Below are 19,340 nucleotides of genomic sequence, written 5' to 3' on the forward strand. Positions count from 1 at the left end.
CCAATGATCGATCAGACAACCTTGACTCATCTGTTGGCATCAAATAAACATGTCCCTGTTCTCTCTTGGGGGGTGAGAGAATGAGCCAGAAGGATGTTAATAATATGGCTAGAAAAGCTAATTCTGCTCTTTATACTCACTCTTTGAAAATGCCATCTCCTTTTCCCTCCTCTTATTAAAAAAAATAGAAAGGAATCTCAAAGTCTTCTTGGTAATATTTTTCACATGGCTCTATGAAGATGTTTGAGTAAGGGAAATAATATTTTGGCTGAGTATAATCAATTATTTAGAGCTGGGTTTTATTTGATAGAAGCACAAGTTTCTATCATTCCCTTTCAATAGGAACCTCATGGGAATATCATTAGGGAAAGGGTTAATTAGCCTCTGTTCACATGCTGTTACTCCAATCTGCAGCCTGCAAAGGATACCTGAATTTTAAAAATCACGGAGAAAAGAATTACAGAATTATCTAGAAGATGTAGTTTGACCCTAAAATCCAGATAGGAATGAGATGAATCTGCATATGAACATGAATTAATGTATATTTTCTTTATATCTCACAAAAGAACATGACACCTAAGATTATGAGTTAAAACTTTCCCAGAAAGAATTGCTGCATCAGTGATGTTTGACTTCAGGTGCATTATAAGGGCTTCCCTGATTAGTCCATAGAGCAACTATCGATGTGCTATTTTTGCTAACTTTTGGCAGGATGTATGGTACAGAGTGTCAAGCCTACTTCCTCTCTTTTTGTGTATGCTGAGAAGGGGTAAAAAGATGTTAGTTTATTATACTGAAATAAAAGTAAGTATCACCTTGACACCTAGAACATTTATTTTAATACTAGAATGAAAGCATGTTGCAGCAGAGAATGCAACAGGTGCTAGGGCGGGTTGTCCGGGGGGGCTGGTGGGCAGTTGGGTTTTGGCTGGGTGGGCAAAAGGGCTGGCAAAGGGCAGCAGCTTCTTGCTGGCGGGGCTGGCGGGGTGGGATGGAGGCAGTGGGCAAGGCTTCCAGCATCCTTGGGAGTGGCAGAAGCCATGGTGCATTCCTCGTTAGCAGCTGGGCCCATAAAGCTGCTGCCGGAGTGCTGCCCCCTCACATAGGGAGGCAGGAGGTATTGGAGCAGGCAGATCAGTGTCCGGGCACATCCAGAGCAGCAAACAGGGCAAGATGGAGCATAGCGGGAAAGGCAAAGGGCATGGGGGACGGACATGGGGGATGGGTGGTCCCCGGAATGTGAAGGTGGGGGGGAGAAGGATGCTTTGGGGGGGGGGGGTGCTGGGCATTCAGGTTCCAGCAAGTCTGGCAAAAGGGCTGGCAAGGGCCAGCGCCTCCCTGGTGGCGGGGCTCATGCTAATGGGGCTAGAGGCTGGTCAGCATGCTGCAGGGCTCCCCAGGTCAGCATGAGCAGCAGAAGCTTTGGCGTGCTCCCCGGCAGCCTGCTGGGCGGGCAGGTGTGTCGAGCGGCGGGAAGGCCAGGGCACCATGGAAGCACCCTCTGCAGCACCCAGGGAGCATCTGGCTGCAAGGTTATGTGTGCACCTCTCAGCCAGCTTCAGGGGCCAGCCCAATCTGGGTGTGCCCAGCTCTACTGGATGCACCCAGATTGGCCCATGGGCTGGCTTCTGGGGGCTGACACTCCAGGGGCCAGCCCAATCTGGTTGTGCCTAGCTTTGCTGGGCATGCCTGAATTGGCCTGTAGGCTGAACAGGGCCCGGACAAGGCTCTGACACTGCTCCTCCCACTGTGGCTCTTTCAAAAATATTAAAAGCTACTAATGGTTACAGATGAACTTTCATAAGCCACAGCCCACTTTGTCAGATAAATAAGTGAAAGAAAGTTGGACACGTTTCATATATTGCCTACTCCTGTAGTGCAAATATGTTCTCAGAGTTACATGCAGCAAGGTAACATTCCAGGTGGAATACATCCTACTTATGTTGTTATGATAGAGAGCCTATGACTGGCCCTCAAGGTGGTGGGGGAAGGAGAGATTTCAAGAGTCCAAGTGTTGAAGGGACCACCTTGAGGGAGAATGAACTTAAAGTGACAGTACAACAGTCTTCTTAAATGCCAGAGTGCCATGCCCCTTTTGACAGCATATGACAACCTCACTTACTTCCCTCCCTCAGAATATAGACTTTCCCTCAGTTTGTTCTTTCCCTTTCTGACTGAGCAGCCCTATTCATCTGTTCTTTTCTAAATAATTGTAGTTTTTTTGAGATTTTTCTGCTGGTTTCGCCTAGGAACCTGAGGGAAAGGTCAAGATCCCTCTTTAACCACTCAAGGCTTTTTAAAGTTAAAAAACCCAAAATATTAAACATAGAGGGAAAAGAACAGGTGAAATGAGATATAATATTTCTAAGATAATGTGACCAGATTGTCCCACTTTTGGAGGGACATCTGGGGGTACCTGGCAAATTATACTTATTTTGAAATATATTACAATACTATTTTTGCATTCCATGAAACTTTTTGTTGCTCCATATAGACCAAAGTTTTAATAAAGAACCCCCCCCCCCCCGGTCATTGGTGTCCCACTTTACCAATGTTAAAATCTGGTCACCTTATTCTAAGATAAACCCCAGATTTTAAAGCAACTGAAAGTTTCTTCTGTTTTTTACAGTCACTTAAAATCTTTAAGATGTGACAAGATTTTGTTTTAGTATTTCCTAAACACTCCAGTATGCTTTCTTGAGTATATTTGACTTTTGGTTTCCAGAAGGCAAGGCTACTCTGTCCTATATTCAGATTCCTTCACTAAACACACCAGTACACTTTTTGAGTTTTTTTTACTGACCGTTCAGAATTTAAAAGACAATTTCTAAATACAAATGGCCTGGGATCTTTTCACTCTTCAGAGCTATCTTTCTTTCCTAACTGGGTAAGGAATTTCTTCTGTCACTAGAAGATCTGTCTTTTTTCTGGCCTTAAGTGAGAGCCTTCACCTAATTACCCACTCTGTGTTAAATCACTTTCAATCAGGGCTAAAAACAGACTCTGTCAGCACTAAACCCTTCTCTGTCAAGGCTAGACTCAGGCTCATCAGCACTAGACACTTCTTAGTAAGTTCTGAATTCAGCATCCAACTGTTTTATGTCAGGCCTAGACTCAGACTGAATGTTCAGTACCCAATTCAGAAGTCTTTCTGTTCAACTAATTCTAATCAATCAGATCTCTTGGTTCAGACTGCCATTCAAGGTTCTCTGGTTCTGTGTGGAATTAAGCCTTCACAGTCCATTGCTTGTTTACACAGCACTTATAAAACATACAGCTTCTAAACATAAAGTTTGTCACACAGCAGTGGGAAGTTGAAAGTCAGGGTCTATGTGCTGTGCAGATGAGTGTTACCTGCTTGGATAGTGGTGATCTCACCCTCTTCCCTACTTCACATGCAGGATGTTCCCTTTGTTTCTTCATTCTGTCTTGCTTTGTCTATTTATTCTAATTTGTTAGTCTATAGCTGTCCCACCTTGATACTTTATTTTGATGTTGGGCCAGCCCAGGGGCTTGAGGAAAGAGGAAAATTCACCTTCCTATCTTCTACTCTCCCTTCAAGGTTCACTGCCTTGTCGTGACAAAAGGGCTTGCGTAGCTCAGTGAAGCTATGAACTATGCTGTGCAGGGCCACCCAAGACGGACAGGTCATAGCAGAGAGATCTGATCCACTGGAGAAGGAAATGGCAAACCACTCCAGTATCTTTGTCATGAAAACTCTATGGACAGTACCTAAAAGCAAAACGACATGACACCAGAAGATGAGCCCCTCAGGTTGGAAGGTGTCCAATAAGCTACTTGGGATGAGTAGACGGCTAGTACAAGTAGCACCAGAATGAATGAAGCGACTGGGCCAAAGCCGAAAGGATGCTCAGTTGTGGATGGAACTGGAGGGGAAAAGACAGTCTGATGCTGCAGAGATTTTTATTCCATAGGAACCTGGAACATCAGATCCATGAATCAAGGAAAGCTGGAGGTGGTCAAACAAGAGATGACAAGACAGACCATCGATATTTTAGGAATCAGTGAACTAAAATGGACAGGAATGGGTGAATTTAATTCAAATGATCATCAGGTATACTACTGTGGGCAAGAATCTCTCAGAAGAAATGGAGTAGCCTTCATAATCAATAAAAGAGTAAGAAAAGCAGTCTTGGGATACAATCCTCAAAATGACAGAACGATCTCAGTTTGAATCCAAGGCAAACCATTCAACATCACAGTAATCCAGGTCTATGCCCCAACCACTGCTGCTGAAGATGGTTAAGTTGACCAGTTCTATGAAGCCCTACAATAACTTCTAGAAGCAACGCCAAAAAATGATGTGTTTATCATCATGGGGGATTGGAATGCTTAAGTAGGAAGCCAAAAGATAATCGGGATAACAGGCAAGTTTGGCCTTGGAGTATAAAATGAAGCAGGGCACAGGCTGATAGAATTTTGTCAAGATAATACAATGGTCATAGCAAACACTGTTTTCCAACAACCCAAGAGATGACTCTACACATGGACAACACCAGACAGTCAACACAGAAATCAGATTGACTATATGCTGTGCAGCCAAAGATGGAGAAGTTCTATACAGTGAGTAAAAACAAAACCAGAAGCTGATTGTGGTTAAGATCATGAGCTTCTTGGTGCAAATTTAGGCTTACGTGGAAGAAAGTAGGGAAAAGCACTAGACCACTCATGTATGAACTAAATCATATCTTTGACGAATATACAATAAAGGTAAAGGTAAAGGTATACCCCGTGCAAGCACCGAGTCATGTCTGACCCTTGGGGTGACGCCCTCCAGCGTTTTCATGGCAGACTCAATACAGGGTGGTTTGCCAGTGCCTTCCCCAGTCATTACCGTTTACCCCCCAGCAAGCTGGGTACTCATTTTACCGACCTCGGAAGGATGGAAGGCTGAGTCAACCTTGAGCTGGCTGCTGGGATTGAACTCCCAGCCTCATGGGCAAAGCTTTCAGACGGCTGCTTTACCACTCTGCACCACAAGAGGCTCATGAATATACAATAGAGGTGACAAATAGATTTAAGGAATTAGATCTGATAGACAGAGTGCCTGAAGAACTATCATTGGAGGTTCTCAACATTGTACAAGAGGTAGCAACTGAAACCATCCCAAAGAAAAAGAAATGCAAGAAAGCAAAATGGCTGTCTGAGGAAGCTTTACAAATAGCTGAGGAGAGAAAGGAAGTGAAAGGCAAGGGAGAAAGAGAAAGATACACCCAATTGAATGCAGCATTCCAGAGAATAGCTAGAAGAGATAAGAATGCCTTTTTAAATGAATGGTGCAAACAAATAGAAGAAAACCATAGAATGGGGAAGATGAGAGATCACTTCAAGAAAATTGGAGATATGAAGAGAACGTTTAATGCTAAGATGGGTATGATAAAGGACCAAAATGCTAGGGACCTAACAAGCAGAAGAGATTTAAAAAGGTGGGAAAATGATACAGAAGAACTATATAAGAGCGAGATTAACATCCCTGATAACCATGATGGGGTAGTTACTGATCTGGAACTAGAGATCCTGGAATGTGAAGTCAAATGGGCCTTAGGAAGTCTGAGCAACAATAAAGCTAGTGGAGGTGACAGCATTCCAGTTGAACTATTCAAAATCTTAAAAGATGATGCAGTAAAAGTGCTGCACTCAACATGCCAGCAAATTTGGAAAACTCAACAGTGGCCACAGGATTGGAAAAGGTCAGTTTACATTCCAGTCTCAAAGAAGGGCAATGCCAAAGAACGTTCAAACTACCACAACATTGCACTCATTTCTCATGCTAGCATAGTTATGCTCAAAATCGTACAAGCTAGGCTCCAGCAATATGTGGACCGAGAACTTCCAGAAAGACAGGCAGGCTTTCGAAGAGGCAGAGGAACTAGAGATTAAATTGCCTATTATTATTATTATTATATTTATATACCGCCTCCCCCCGAAAGCTCGAGGCAGCTCACATAAAATCCCATCCCCTAAAATCCATAACAATGACAGTAAAATTACCGTAATTAACAACCAGTTGATTGACAATAAAACAACAAGTGATGGCATCATCCTAATCATCGAGTCTCCGCATCCTCAACTGCAGGGAGGGAAGCTGGCACTCGCTACCGCCGGTTTGTGAGGGGGGGCTGATCCTCCTTACCGCCTGGCCTCACCATAAGCCTGGTAGAAGAACTTTGTCTTACAGGCCCTGAGGAATGCTGGTAATTCCCACAGGGCCCTCAGCTCTTCCGGGAGCTCATTCCACCAGTTTGGGGCCAGGACCGAAAAGGCCCTGGCCATGGTTGAGGCTTGGGGCTGGAGATAACCAATAAATTATCCCCAGCCGAGCGTAAAGCCCGGCGGGGGATATAGGGCGAAAGGCGGTTCCTCATATACACTGGGCCTAGATCACAGATGGCCTTGAAGGTCAAAACCAAAACCTTGAACCTGATCCAGAATATAACCAGTAGCTAGTGCAGCTGCCTCAGGACTGGCTGGATATAGGCCCTCTACGGTGTAGCTGTGAGGACCCTACAGCCGCATTTTGGACTCGTTGCAGTTTCCGGATCAAGCCCAGAGGCAGGCCAGTGTAGAGCGAGTTACAGAAATCTAATCTGGAGTTGACCATCGCATGGGTCACTGTGGCCAGGTGTTCAGAGGACAGATAGGGCGCTAGTAGTCGAGCCTGGTGAAGATGGAAAAATGCCTGACCAGCTACCTGTTTAACCTGTGCCTCAACCAATATGTGCTGGATCATGGAAAAAGCTAGGGAGTTCCAGAAAAACATCTACTTATGCTTCATTGACTATTCTAAAGCTTTTGATTGTGTGGAGCACAAGAAATTTTGGCAAGTTCTTAAAGAGAAGGGAATACCAGAGCACCTTATCTGTCTCTTGAGAAACCTATATGCAGGTCAAGAAGCAATAGTGAGAACCAGGCATGGAATTACTGATTGATTCAAAATTGAGAAAGAAGTTTGGCAAGGCTGTATACTGTCGTCTTGCCTATTTAACTTATATGCGGAGCACATCATGAGAAAGGCAGGATTAGAGGAGTCACAAATTGGGATCAAGATTGCAGGGAGAAATATGAACAACCTCAGATATGCAGATGATACCACTCTAATGGCAGAAAGTGAAGAGGAACTAAAGAGCCTGTTGATGCGGGTGAAGGAGGAGAGTGCAAAAGTTGGCTTGAAACTCAACATCAAGAAAACGAAGATCATGGCATCCGGCCCTCTCAATTCCTGCCAAATAGATGGGGAAGAAATGGAGGTAGTGACAGATTCTGTTTTCCTGGGCTCCGAGATCACTGCAGATGGGGACTGCAGCAAAGAAATTAAAAGACGCTTGCTCCTGGGGAGGAAAGCGATTGCAAATCTAGATAGCATCCTAAAAAGCAGAGACATCACCCTGCTAACAAAAGTGTGTTTAGTCAAGGCCATGGTCTTCCCAGTTGCAATGTATGGCTGCGAAAGTTGGACCATAAGGAAGGCTGAGCGTCAAAGAATTGAGGCTTTTGAACTCTGGTGCTGGGGAAGACTCTTGTGAGTCCCTTGGACTGTACGGCGAACAAACCGGTCAGGCCTAGAGGAGATCAGCCCTGACTGCTCCTTAGAAGGCCAGACACTGAAGATGCAGCCCAAATACTTTGGCCACCTCATGAGAAGGAAGGACTCCTTAAAGAAGAGCCTAATGCTGGGAGCGACTGAGGGCAAAAGAAGAAGGGGACGACAGAGAATGAGGTGGCTGGATGGAGTCTCTGAAGCAGTCAGTGTGAGCTTAAATGGACTCTGGGGAATGGTAGAGGACAGGAAGGCCTAGAGGATTATTGTCCATGGGGTTGCGGTGGGTCAGAAATGACTTCACAACTAACAACAACAACAATCTTCTACTCCTGAAATGGCACACTGGAGGCTTCTGTAAATTTATAATGAACAGAATCTTTTATTTAGCAGAAACAAAAAGGTCAGGTCGAATCAAGGGTAGAATTTATGAGGTGAATAGATAGGGTGGGGGAAACTAACATAACTTTGGAATCACACTAAATTCAGCTAATATGCTGCCAACAAGTAAGTGGATGCTTAGGAGAGTTTGTTTCCTAGCACACATCAGGGAAATTGAAGTCACCCATCATTACAAGATCCAGTTGCCTGGATATTCTATCAGGCTTCTCAAGAAGGGCAGAATCCATGTCCTTACTCTGGTCAGGCAGTCTGTAGCAGAAGCCACCCGTTATATTTTCAGTTTTTCCATCCCTTATCTTCACCCAGATACTTTCCACTTAAGTGTTCCTGGCGCCGCAGTCTTGGGGCAGCGGGGTCGGCTCGGAGGTCGGGCGGGGAGCGGACGGTGAACTGGGGGTGAGTGGGGAGCAGCGGGTTGTGGCCTAACTGAGGGCCTGTATGGCGGCCGGGCGGAGGTTGGCGCAGGTCTGCGGAGGTCGGTGGAGGTCTGGCGGTGCGGGCAGGCGAGGTTTGGGTGGCGTGTGGGTGGGTTGGGGCTTGTTCCGGGCAGAGGCCGGTTGGGGGGGCAGCAGTTTGAGAGCGGCGTGGCGGCTGGGAGTCTGGTGGGCTTGTGAAGGCGTCGGGAAGCGCGGGGGGGCGGCAAGTGGCCGCGGGGCGGTGGGGCGGCAAGGAGCGGCCTGTTCGGCGGCAGGTGCAGGAATGGCGGCAGGGAGGCTCGGGGGAGGCGAGGGGGGCGGATTTGTCAGTCCGGCAGCAAGGGACCAATCGGGAGCCGCACGCAGCGTACACGCAGCGCTGCGCGGCTCGTGATTGGCCCCTTGCTGCCGGACTGACAATTGGAGGGGCCAATCGGCAGATTGGGCTCTCCGATTGCCAGTCATGAGGAAGGGGCCTATCGGCACCCTTCCTCATCACAGACAGGGCCCTTCTTAGGTGCCCTTAACCGATTATTTTATCCCCTCCGCAGGAGCGGTTAAAAATTAATTCTATTGTGGTGGTAAACAGGGAAGAAGTATCTTCCAAAGACCAGGAAGCCTCCAGCTGAGTCAATCAAGTCATAGGAGGAGAGTATTTCAAAAATGGCAGAAAGTTCCTGATTTAACTATGCTAACTACATATCACCTCCAATGCCCTCCACAGGATGTTCTTCTTATGCTGTTAAATCATGCAAACTGCCAATCTTGCATATTCCAACAAACGCCAGTACTTTAAATTGGACTTAGAAGTCAATGAGTAACTAGTGGAAGTACCAAAAGCACTGGGCAGGCTGCACTACAGCTGACAACCTTATTATCTTTAGCTGTCCATGTTTTCAGGCATATCCCTCTCCCCCCATCTAGTCTGTTAATATTCAAATAGACATGCTGGGGAATGAACCTTCTGTGCACAGCGTGTAACCCTCCACTGTTGCTGTTCTCCAACTACTTATGAAAGACTTAAGAAAATGCAAAAATTATATTTGCAGCTTGACTTTTGCTGGCTGAATGTAAGCTGCCACTATCATACTGCCCTTATGCGCATGTACGGTGAGACCACACATGGAATACTGGAAATAGTTTATTTTTATTTATTTATTAAACTTTATTTATTTATTAAACTGGTCACCATACCTGAAAAAATATCGTAGAGCTTCAAAGCACTGGTTTGAAATTATTAAAAGTATTTAAAATGTATTGTTTTAATGCTAGAGGGCTGGCAAATGTTCTTGAACACTTCAGGAAACACAAAATCTTAATAAATTATAATGGCCGGTTTCTATTTATTTGTCTAGTGTGAGTTGATGAAAGACTGTTTCTGCCAGCTTTCTCAGAAGCTTGAATGTACTTGCCAGGAATGTTGTGCTTGTACTGTAGTTGATAGTATTTTAAGCATTGACTTGCAAGTACTTGAAGTGCTGTGAATATCTTTTGTTCAGTTTTGCTGGCCACAGAAAATAACTGATTGATAGTGAAATTAAATTGTGTGCCACTAAATACTTGTCCAATAAACATACATTTGCACTTTCACAAGAAATCCACAAGAGGGCAACATTTGCTAGGCATATTCTTTAAAGCAGTTTGATATAAGACTGCAAGAGTCCTTTTATTCCATGGATGTGGATAAAGTTCAGTGATTTTTGTATTTAGCATACTCCTGTATTAATTGGTATTGTTATCTGTCCTTAACACATTGATATGTGTTAATAGAAACCCTTTCTGTTTTATTAGGTTGTGAACATGGGCACTGGTGTGTATATGTAATTAATTACAATTAAATTTTAATGTGCGCTTGAGTTAATCACTTGACTGCCTTATTACTAGTATTCTTGTCTTGAAAATGATTTGCCAGTTGAAAAGGATGGTTAAAATGACTGCAATATGGTTTTACATTAAGGGTATGTGGACTCACACTAGAGAATGTCATTCTTGTCAGCTCCCTTGAAAATTAATTGAAAATATTAACCAAATGTTTCAGAAATGATCACCTTGGACTTAATGGAATATGTTTTTAATATTTAACAGCTTTTATCAGGATTGTGAAATGCCATTTCTCTCATGCCTTGTCAGCCTTCCAAATGACTTAAATTGGTAAGTAGTTCTATTGCAATCAGTTAAACTACTCTTGGAGTAAACTCTTTTTCTCATTTTGACTAACTGTGGCACAATGAGCCCCCAAATAGTTAAATCAAATAGGTTGGAAATGATAAATTTGATTAATGACTCCTCAAAATCTTTATTTTAACTTGCTGCCAAGAAGAATAAATGGGAAATAATGTTCCATTCATTATTCCAGAGACTGATACGTGCAGAGTCCAGTAGAATGCACATATGACGTGAGCATTTGAAAACACATTTTCCATACACCATAATTCAGTTGTCAAATCAGTTTATGCCATTGCATCCAAAATATATCAAGAGCTGGATGTTTACATCTAGCTTTAGTGAAATTATACTGCTAGATCCACCAGTATGACACTAAAAGAAGCAGGGAAATTTTAGTTTAATCCCTCCTTCTACTTCCAATTCACTTCTTATTCTGTTTCCAGAAGTTGCCATTTATGGGGCCTGTTTGGGCTTCATTGAGAGATGAAAGCTGAGAAAGTCCTTTTCTTCTGATGGGAATTCATTCTACGGGATCCAGCCCTTTTCTGTGGTACTGAATCCTCAATGTAGGTACAAGTAAGGAAGTCACTGCCAATGCCATACTAAGTGGAGTTAGAATCTTCTAACTTCTTTGAAGTCAAGATACTAAGAAGGATGTAACAAAGAAGTATGTATATATATATACTTATATAAATGCCTGTATAACCCCCAAACTGCAGCTTGACTACTGTCAGGGGTTAGTTACTGAGAATATTTTGAACAGTTATACCAATTGCCAGTCTGTTCACCAGTTCAATTCAAGTTGTTGGTTATGACTTTTAAGCCCTCCAACATCGGAAGGACCATCTCTAGCCATCTCTAGCCATATGTTCCTGTAGACCAACTACAGTAATTAGGCAGGTATTTATTTGCTATCCTAACACTGAGGATGGCCCATCTGACATTAGCCATTACTTAGGCCTTTTCTATTATGGCTCAGGTGCTGTGGAATGGGCTTGCTGCAGGGGAGGGGGGCAACCTTGAAAGTCTTCTGAAGGCAAGGCCTTCTGCTATGCTGTTCATACAGTAGCATTTTGTTATTGTTAGGTGCAAAGTCGTGTCCGACCCATCATGACCCCATGGACAATGATCCTCCAGGCCTTCCTGTCCTCTACCATTCCCCGGAGTCCATTTAAGTTCACACCCACAGCTTCAGTGACTCCATCCAGCCACCTCATTCTCTGTCGTCCCCTTCTTCTTTTGCCCTCAATCGCTCCCAGCATTAGGCTCTTCTCCAGAGAGTCCTTCCTTCTCATGAGGTGGCCAAAGTATTTGAGTTTCATCTTCAGGATCTGGCCTTCTAAGGAGCAGTCAGGGCTGATCTCCTCTAGGCCTGACCGGTTTGTTCGCCATGAAGTCCAAGGTCTTCTCCAACACCAGAGTTCAAAAGCCTCAATTCTTTGACGCTCGGCCTTCCTTATGGTCCAACGTTCACAGCCATACATTGCAACTGGAAATAACATAGCCTTGTCTAAATGCACTTTTGTTAGCAGGGTGATGTCTCTGCTTTTTAGGATGCTGTCTAGATTTGCCATAGCTTTCCTCCCCAGGAGCAAGCGTCTTTTAATTTCTTTGCTGCAGTCCCCATCTGCAGTGATCTTGGAGCCCAGAAAAATAAAATCTGTCACTATCTCCATTTCTTCCCCATTTATTTGCCAGGAATTGAGAGGGCCAGATGCCATGATCTTCGTTTTCTTGATGTTGAGTTTCAAGCCAATTTTTGCACTTTCCTCCTTCACCCGCATCAAAAGGCTCTTTAGTTCCTCTTCACTTTCTGCCATTAGAGTGGTATTATCTGTATATCTGAGGCTGTTGATATTTCTCCCTGCAATCTTGATCCCAATTTGTTACTCATCTAACCCCGCCTTTCTCATGAATACAGTAGCATACTCAAATAGAAAAAAATACATTATTTAAATTTACCCAGCACTGATATACCTATGGCCATTAAACCAACCTGATGTTCATCCCTTCATTCATAGATACCCCATTAGAGTTCTATTGATAACAGAGTGCACTTTAACTCTCCAGTTTTAACTTTACACATGTATTTAAGTAGGGAAGTTTCTAAATTTCTTGGTGATAGGAATTGTTCCTGGAATACAGTTTTTTATTCTCCTTGATTTATTTGAGGGAACAAATAACTTATAATAAAACCTTTAGGGCATTGTCACTATGAATTACAGAGACAAAGGAATCAATGAGCCCATTCCACAATTTAAATTAGGTGCCTTTATTTAGCAATACAATGTAGGAATATAATTGATAATGAATGCCAAACTTTATGCCTTAATTACTTACTTATAGGAGGATTGAAGATTAATTAGTTAAAGTCTAATCATGAAAATTCTCTTGTGGGATACAACATACATTTTCACAGGGTCCTATATTAGTAAAATTCTGGAAAAATATTTTTTTTCCATTTTATCAGTTGGTACATGTATTTACCTTTTTAGTAATATAAGTTAACAGTTTAATTTATACTGCCCTCCCTGAAGGCTTAGGACGGTTAACATATAACTGAAACTATACATGGAACCATACATATAATAATAACATATAATAATATCTATGAATCAGTTAATTGATCTTACTGCAAAGTTTTTCAAACTTTTAAAGTGACATGCAGAGTTAAACTCACTGACCTATAAACTATTTACCAATATATATTTGCACACAAACAAACAAACACACATACCTGGAGCAGCTTCGCTGTGTAATATACAAAGCTAAGGCCTAGGTGGGCAGGGCCAGTCTAATCTTTGGACCAATAGGGAAGCAACATAGCCCACCCCTCCAGCCCGACCAGGGGCAATCTGGCAAGCTCACAGCCAGTTTGTCCCTGGCTGCTGACAGGGACATGGTAAGTGGCCTGGGGGAGGGTGGTGGCCTTTTCCCCTTTGGCTGGAAAGACCTCACACCACCTTGCAGAGCTGGCAGGTAGCTGGTGAGTGTGTTCTCTCCCTTCTTCCTTCAAGCCTGCTCTAAGAGCCCTTGACTGAGGCAAGGGAGGCATTTACAAGAGCAATGCAGGGAAGTCTGCGGGCATGGGTGTGCATCCCTTTTGAGTGGCAGGGGGAAGCTAACAGGGAGGCCACTGAAAAGCCCTTTCTCTCTTAAAATACTGCTCTGGCCAGTCTCACTGCAGGAGGCAAGAGGCAGCCAAGGAACTCTCTGTAGTTTTGAGGCCTTCCACACAGGGTTGTTGTGCAGATGAAACTGGATGCTGTTATGGAGGTTCTTTTGCCTCCTGTTTCATCTGAACAACAATGTTGTGCAATAGGCCTCAAATATGCAGAGAGGGGCCTTTACAGCAGGCCTGAAGGGAGGGGGGAGGGAGTACATTCATCAGACACCTGCAAGTTCTGTCAGCGGTCTGAGGCAAAGTGAGGGAAGTTGTTAGACATGACAGCTAGGCCTGTGCAATAGGCCTCAAGTGTTTCAACTCAACAACAACCTGCGTGGTAGGCCTTAAATGTTTCTTCTGCACAACAAACCTGTCCAAACTCGAAAGAAGCCCTTTCTGCCTTGGGAGCTGATCTTTATACTCTGCAGATGAACTGTAATTCCAGGAGCTCTTCAAGCCCCACATGGAGGTTGGCCACCCTTGGGTTGGAAATATTCCTGGAGGTTTGGATGTGGGACTTCAAAATCGTACCATGCCTCAGAGTCCAGTCTTCAAAGTAGCCATTTTTGCCTGCAGAGCTGATCATTATAATCTAGAGATGAGCATTGATCTACAGATAATGGTAGAGGCTCGAAGACTGAGGTTGGGGTGGAGTTGTGCGGGTGTGTCCCTACTGGCTTTGCCCAGCCCTTACCAGCAACTGTTTGTATTTTGGGGTGCCAACAGACAGACCAGCATCAGTCCTGCAAGTCTGGAAAGTGCAGGAAGATCTAAATAAATAATATTTTCAGGCTGAAACTGTAAACAGTGAACAAGTAAATGGCTGGAGAGACATGGCAACTGAAGTGACTATTTTCAAGCTTGGCCTGGTAAATTAAAAGCAGCATTTGCCAGGAAGGTACTATGAACTCAAAGGCATAAGTGGCCCAGAATTTCAAGCGGAGTTACAGAAAAGTAGATAGTGAGACTTTGAGGGGAAATAGGTGATCCACTTTTATTAGGCAATGATAACAACGGAGACTACAGTTGCCCGCAATAGGCCTCAGGCTTCAGAAGGGCAGACATCACAAGCCAAGGAACAGACTACACTAGCCAAGAGGTGTCTAGGGCCACGTGCATTTCTTTTGATGGGAGAGAGCTTTCCCTTCAACTTAAGTGCCTGGAAATTAGCTGTTCTTCCAGGGAATTCTCAGACCCCATCTGAAGGCTGGCATCCCTAAACCTTAGTGGGATACATTGCTACACGGTCACCCCTCCAAAGCAGCCATTTTTGCCTGGGGAACTGATCTTTATAGTCTGGAGATGAGCAGCAATTCCAGATCTCCAGGCCCCTCCTGGAGGTTGGCTGTCCTTGGTCTCAGTATATTCCTTGAAGTCTGGAAGTGGGACCTCAAAAGTGTGTAATGCCACTGCAGCCACCTAGCATCCCCTGACCTATTTCAGGTCAGGAAAACATTGCCGGGAGGAGTAAGGTTGCCAGATTGCTGTAGGTTCATGTTCTGGAATTCCACACCACCTAGGTGTGCATAAACCTGACTAAGGTTAAAACTGTTATGCAAAGAGATACCTCCTCTCAAGGTTGCCATCTTTCAAGTCAGGCTCTCTACCCTCACAGGAAGTCTGCTATGGGGAGAGGAAGGAAAGGTGAGTGGAAACTGCTTTGAGACACTTGAGGCCTGCTGGGTGACTGCAGGTCATTCCCTGTTCTCTCAGATCTCTCACAGCCCCACATTCATCACAAGTTGTCTATTGTGGGGAGACAAAGGGGAAAGACGTTTGCAAACTGCTTTGAGACTCCTTTGGGTAGTAAACAGCAGGGTACAAAAATCCAGTTCTTCTTCTTCTAAGGAGCAACCATGAAAGAAGCATCTGGGCATATAACATTATATCAACAGTAAAAAAAATGGAGACAGAAGAAGAAGAGCAGACACCTGTGTACTGTGACTACCCCATGTGGATTAGGGCAGGGGGACATTTCTGTGTCTATGGCCTAATTCACACAAAGGAAATGACATTGGATGCAAAACTGGGAGGAATGGGTTGCCGTGTAATCTCCCCCTAAGAAGAGTCTCCAGTCTGATTTTCCCTTCACATATTTGAAGAGATGGCTCTAGAAAGCTCATCTGTAACCACTATGCCTCAATTCCGAAAGGTCACTCCTCTCCCACATTCAATGAACATTCCAAACCACAGGTTCTTGACACCCATCTCTCCGCACCCATGCCCTCATTTGTCACAATGTCACCACAATTTCCCACACAACACACACATTCAACCCCATATCCTTACAGACTGGACAACTCCTTCCCTTCCTCTTCCCACCACCAATCTCTAGCACCCGTTGTATTCCTGGATACAATGGGCTTTGTCCCTAGTATATATGTAACACAGTTATCTCACTGGATAAGTTTATAATTTGTAACATTTTATATTTTTAATTGTATATTATTTTTGGCCAATTTACATGTGATACACAAGCAAACTCAAATTTACCATTGAGCCTCACAGAGGTTCCGCTATCAGTTTACCCTGTTTTTCGTCCTTTTTTGAAGCCTTGTGACCTGCTATGAATAGTCTTGACACTGGTCCAGACCCCAAGTCTGCAAACCTAATGGAATTACTCGTAACCTTGAGGTTTCAGGACTGCAGCCAAACAATACTCTAGTAAACCTTTTCAGTGGCATAACCTGTAAAACTTATAATAATGTATGGAATATTTTAGCAGCTGGAGAACTTGGCCATAGAACTGCAATAAATTGCTTACATTTATCTGCCAAGGATATCAAAAGGATTTTTTTTAAAGAGAAAGAGCTGTCAATGGTACACTGCTCTAATATGTTAGAAATTAAATATCTATGTAGTCTTCTGTTTTTAAAAAGGAAAAGGTTTATAAAAGTCAAATAACCTTCTCAGATATGCTTAACAGTGTCAGTTATTGGTACATAGGTTTAAGCCCCTTTGCACTTTCAATGTGCTTTTGTAGCCGGATTATCCTGTGCAGTGCACTGAAAGTGCTTTATCTTACATGTGAAGAATGGACCAAGAGTACTTTAGCAATTAAAATTCTGGTTCACATTGGGGTGCTCCTGAACAGAACCCTCAAACCCAAACAATCCAGAAGTCATGAAATGAACCAGCTGAGTACAGACCAATTCATTTTGCTTCTCCAACTTAGAATCAGGGGGAAACAAAACAGAGGCCTCACAGTAGACAGGCGCATGTGCCCTACAGTAAGGCTGAAATGGCTGCCGGCTATTTGAAACCTCTGTTTTGCTTTCTGCTACTTGGATGGCAGTGGGAGTAAAACAGAGGTTTTAATGGCTGACAGCCATTTAAACTTCACTGCTGACCATAGGATCAATCAAGCTGTGAGGTTTAAACAGCTGACAGCCATTTAAAACCTCAATTTTACTTCCTTCCATTTTTAAGGGGAAGCAAAACGGAGCATTTAAATGACCTTAACTGTAAACACAGCCAGGCAGCAGGTTTGGAGAATGTTTTGGGGAGGTGCCTTTTCTGAACCTGGGTTCAGGGGGGAATGGACTGGCCAGATTTCTGATGGACTTAGTTATGAACTGGTTTGTGTCAATCCCAAAGGGACAGTAATACACTACCTTTAAAAGACCTTGAAGGCTTGACTATAACACTTTCATCCCAGATGCAGGAAGCAAGAGAAAAAGTACTAATATAATCCTGACTATAACAGTATGGAATCAGCAATATGGAATTAAAAGAGGTACATATCTATCATTATTCATACCATCTATTGCAGCCTGAAGACAGTAGGTTGCAGTCTGTAAAAAGGAGATGAACGATGCATTCAGACACTATTAGTGATGTCAGGTTTCAAGGGCTCTGTAGAGATGAAAGCTCTGCTGGAGCCAAGGAGTTTTTAACTAAATTCTATGGTGCTCTGTTCTCTTGTAAAAACACACTCTAAGTGTAGTGATTTCATGATTTAATCATTCATTTGAAATATTTTTATCTCACATTCCGTAATAATCTGCTCAAGGATTGTGTATATGTCTCTCTCTCTCTGTGTAATCTTTAAACAAAACACAATAATGATGGCACAACTAAAGCAAAGATAAGCTGCATGAAAACAGGATAATAAAAATGATAATTAACCACTAAAACAAACTATCAAAATATGAAAGACCTAAAATTATGCTTATTTGTTCTTAACACAGCAATTATAATAATCATAAATAGAAACCTCCCCCTTAGACTTCAAGAAGAAGACAGAGGAGGAAAGATGGGATAATGATACTGTTGCAGAGGATAACATGTTTTAAGCATGAGAAAATTAAAATATTTTCTTCCGGTGCTTACAAGATTGTAAATGTGATTTCCTAGGAACATCTTTGAATAAAAATGCATTCAACTGCTATCAGACATGAGTGACTCTGGAACCTATGAGGAGAAAGGAAGGAATGGTGGGAGGCTGGATAGGTACACCTCTGTGTTGTCCTCTGCTGCCATTCATGGCTCCGCCCCTCCTTTTGGTAATTGGCTGTGGGACATGGAGGTTGTAGGGCCAGAAGACTGGTCCAAAGTGGTCTTTAAAAGAAGGATAGGCAGAACCAGGGTTGGAGAAGAAGTTCTATAGTGTCACAGAATAAAATCCTTTATCTTCCATGGACCGATTATGCATGGGCTAGGAAAGGAGGGCCTGTGTCTGCATACCATCGGGGCTAATCTCCGCTTACACATGATGCTGGCCCCAGCTCAGCCCCTTCCTCATTCCCTGTCTTTTCATGGTGGCCATCAGAGACCTGGCTGGCATAGGTCTGTGCACAAGAGAAGAACCGGGCCTTTCCAGGATAAAAAGTATCCTCAAACTCTTATCTTTTGAAAGTCAAACATTTTGTTGTTGTTATGTGCGAAGTCGTGTCCGACCCATCGCGACCCCATGAACAAAGATCCTCCAGGCCTTCCTGTCCTCTACCATTCCCCGGAGTCCATTTAAGTTTGCTCCTACTGCTTCAGTGACTCCATCCAGCCACCTCATTCTCTGTCGTCCCCTTCTTCTTTTGCCCTCGATCGCTCCCAGCATTAGGCTCTTCTCTAGGGAGTCCTTCCTTCTCATGAGGTGGCCAAAGTATTTGAGTTTCATCTTCAGGATCTGGCCTTCTAAAGAGCAGTCAGGGTTGATCTCCTCTAGGACTGACCGGTTTGTTCGCCTTGCAGTCCAAGGGACTCGCAAGAGTCTTCTCCAGCACCAGAGTTCAAAAGCCTCAATTCTTTGACGCTCAGCCTTCCTTATGGTCCAACTCTCGCAGCCATACATTGCAACTGGGAATACCATAGCCTTGACTAAACGCACTTTTGTTGGCAGGGTGATGTCTCTGCTTTTTAGGATGCTGTCTAGATTTGCCATAGCTTTCCTCCCCAGGAGCAAGCGTCTTTTAATTTCTTTGCTGCAGTCCCCATCTGCAGTGATCTTGGAGCCCAGGAAAATAAAATCTGTCACTATCTCCATTTCTTCCCCATCTATTTGCCAGGAATTGAGAGGGCCGGATGCCATGATCTTTGTTTTCTTGATGTTGAGTTTCAAGCCAACTTTTGCACTCTCCTCCTTCACCCGCATCAACAGGTTCTTTAGTTCCTCTTCACTTTCTGCCATTAGAGT

General features: G+C 43.7%; 1 protein-coding gene and 1 long non-coding RNA gene across 5 annotated transcripts in view; both read left to right on the top strand.

Annotated features, from left to right (window-relative positions):
* Positions 1–19,340, top strand: part of ROBO1 (roundabout guidance receptor 1) — a 795,752-nt gene that overhangs the window by 165,031 nt on the left and 611,381 nt on the right. The gene's annotated exons all lie outside the window — the stretch shown is intronic.
* LOC143840682 (uncharacterized) overlaps positions 10,491–19,340 on the top strand; it is an 84,448-nt gene continuing 75,598 nt past the window's right edge. The window contains exon 1 of the long non-coding RNA XR_013232310.1: positions 10,491–10,527. This is a non-coding gene — a long non-coding RNA (uncharacterized LOC143840682). The remainder of the gene's footprint in view (positions 10,528–19,340) is intronic.

The sequence above is a fragment of the Paroedura picta genome, chromosome 6 (genome assembly GCF_049243985.1).
Source record: "Paroedura picta isolate Pp20150507F chromosome 6, Ppicta_v3.0, whole genome shotgun sequence".
Lineage (NCBI taxonomy): Eukaryota > Metazoa > Chordata > Lepidosauria > Squamata > Gekkonidae > Paroedura > Paroedura picta.